This window comes from Prionailurus viverrinus, chromosome A1, assembly GCF_022837055.1.
Source record: "Prionailurus viverrinus isolate Anna chromosome A1, UM_Priviv_1.0, whole genome shotgun sequence".
NCBI classification, from domain to species: domain Eukaryota; kingdom Metazoa; phylum Chordata; class Mammalia; order Carnivora; family Felidae; genus Prionailurus; species Prionailurus viverrinus.
In genome coordinates, this window is record NC_062561.1 from 21,353,870 (window position 1) to 21,356,979 (window position 3,110).

At 37.7% G+C, this 3,110-nt stretch overlaps 1 non-coding gene across 1 annotated transcript; it reads right to left on the minus strand.

Annotated features, from left to right (window-relative positions):
* Positions 1–2,640: 2,640 nt before the first annotated feature.
* LOC125147202 (U6 spliceosomal RNA) lies at positions 2,641–2,747 on the minus strand. Its single transcript, XR_007145056.1, has one exon. It is a non-coding gene; the product is annotated as a U6 spliceosomal RNA (small nuclear RNA).
* Between the last annotated feature and the right edge of the window lie 363 nt (positions 2,748–3,110).

Genomic DNA, 3,110 nt, shown 5'->3' on the forward strand with positions numbered 1-3,110 from the left:
TTCAGTAAAGCCACAGGATACCAAATCAATCTACAAAAATCTGTTTCATTGCTATACACTGAAGCAGCAGAAAGAGGAATTAAGAAAACAATCCCACTTACAACTGCACCCAAAATAATAAGAATCCTAGGAATACACCTAACCAAAGAGGTGAAAGGCTGAAAACTATAAGACACTGGTGAAAGAAACCGAAGATGACACAAAGAAATGGAAAGACGTTCCATGCTCATGGATTGGAAGCACACATACTGTTAAAATGGCTATATTACCCAAAGCAATCCACATGTGTAATGCAATCCCTATCAAAATACCAACAACATTTTTCACACAACTAGAACAAGCAATCCTAAAATACGTATGGAACTACAAAAGACCCCAAAGAGTCAAACCAATCTTGTAAAAGAAAAAACAAAGCTGGGGGCATCATAATTCCAGTCTTCAGGTTATATTACAAAGCTGTAGTAATCAAAACATTATGGTACTGGCACAAAAATAGACACATAGATCAATAGAACAGAATAGAAAATCCAGAAATAAACCCACATTTATATGGTTAATTAATCTTCGACAAAGCAGGAAAGAATGGGAAAAAGTCTCTTCAATAAATGATGTTGGGGAAACTGGACAGCAACATGCAGAAGAATGAAACCACTTTTTACACCATACACAAAAATAAATTCAAAATGGATGAAAGACCTAAGTGTGAGACCTGAAACTATAAAAATCCTAGACGAGAACACAGGCAGTAACTTCTTTGACATCAGCCATCACAATTTCTTTCTAGATATGTCTCCTGAGGAAAGGGGAACAAAAGCAAAAATTAACTTCTGGGACTACATCAAAATAAAAAGCTTCTGTACAGCAAAGAAATAATCAACAAAACTAAAAGGCAACCTACTGAATGGGAGAAGATATCTGCAAAAGACCTATCAGATAAAGGGTGACTATCCAAAATATAGAGAACTTATAAAACTGAACATCCAAAAAAGAAACAATCCAACTGAAAAATGGGCAGAAGGCATGAACAGACATTTCTCCAAAGAAGATATACAGATGGCCAACAGACACATGAAAAGATGCTCATCATCACTTATCATCAGGGAAATGCAAATCAAAACCAATATGAGATATCACCTCACACCTATCAGAGTGGCTAAAATCAACAACACAAGAAACAACAGGTGTTCACAAAGATGTAGAGAAGAAGAAACACTTGTGCACTATTGGTGGGAATGCAAACTGGTGCAGCCACTGTGGAAAACAGTATGGAGGTTCCTCAAAAAGTTAAACATAGGACTAACTACATTATGATACAGCAATCCCACTACCAGGTATTTACCCAAAGAATACAGGAACACTAATTTAAAGGGGTACATGCAACTCTATGTTTATAGCAGCATTAATTTCAATAGCCAAGATACACAAGCAGCCTGAGTTTCCATTGACTGATGAATGGATAAAGATGTGATGTATATGTGTGTATACACACACACACACACACACACACACACACACACACGCACACAACCACGCTGGAATATTATTCAGCTATAAAAAAGAATGATATTTTGGAGCACCTGCATGGCTCAGTCAGTTAAGCATCCAACTTTGGCTCAGGTCATAATCTGGGGGTTTGTGGGTTTGAGCCCCAAGTCAGGCTCTGTGCTGACAGCTCAGAGCCTGAAACTTGCTTCAGATTCTGTGTCTCCCTCTCTCTCTGCCCCTCCCCTGCTCACGCTCTGTCTCTCTGTTTCTCAACAAAAAATAAATGTTAAAATTTTAAATGTTAAAAAAAATTTTTTTAAGAATGAAATTTTGCCCTTTTTGTGACACCATGGATGGAGCTAGAGAGTATAATGCTAAGGGAAATAAGCCAGTCAGAGAAAGACAAACACCATATGATTTCACTCATGTGTGGAATTTAAGAAACAATACAAACAAGCAAAGGGAAAAACAGGAGAGAAAGAGAGAGACAAAGCAAGAAATAGACTTTTATTTATAGAAAGCACGCTGATGGTTACCAGAAGGGAGGTGGGTGGAGGGATGGGTTACATAGGTGATGGGAATTAGAGAGTGCACTCGTGATGAGCACCAGGTGATGCATGAAACTGTTGAATTACTATATTGTACAACTGAAATTAATATAACACAGTATGTTAACTAACTGGAATTAAAAACTTAAAATTGTCCATAGACGTCAGGTAAAATCAGTATTTCTCTTGAGTCTTTCCTTTTGGGCCAGTTACCGGACCACAGATCTCTGAGAAAGTTCCCCACAGAAGTAACACCATTACAGCATATGTTTTCTCCCAGTTAATTGGATTAAAACCATTAGGAGCTGAGTCTCCATGCCTCTTATATAAGCCTCTTTCTGTGAGAAAGAGCCTCCTGCCCAGAAGGCCCTCCCACCTACCAGATATTTCCCTGTGATATGGCCCAAATAACCACCAATTGGATCACCTGTAATCTGCCCACAGAATTCTTGCTCAGTCAAATTCTCAGGTGAAGAAAAGTTGATAATCCAAAACCCAACAGGCATCATATTGAGGTGAGTCAGCTCCAGCAGGCTTCTCTGAGACAATCCATGTTAGCTGAAGCTAATGGGGAAAAAAAGCCACAAGAATTCTTCTTTTTTTTTTTTTAACTATGGAATGCTTCACAAATCTGCGTGTCACCCCTGCTCAGGGGCCCTACTAGTCTTTTCTTCATCATTACCATTTTAGTACATGTGCTGCCAAAGTGAGCACAAGCACAGGATTTCTTTAAGCTATCATTCAGGCAAAAATTCTAACTGTTCCTTTTGAGGTGGGTAGACCATTTCGATTTCATGGAATACGAATATGAACACCTTCTTTAGGAAAAAAAATCATTTCTTACAGAACAGAGAATGTTCTATCATTTCTTGCTGCCAAAGACAGCAATATAAAGTATATACCCTAAGTTGTTAAATAAAGTAGAAGGAAAATGATCTACAGATTAATATAACTTCTTGAGAAAAACACTGGCAAAAAATAATCTTATTAAAATTTTCTCATGCCTTTCCTTTCACTGAATTCTAGAAGCATGATCACGTCCATCAAGTAATAGCCATATATATAAATGGAAATTGA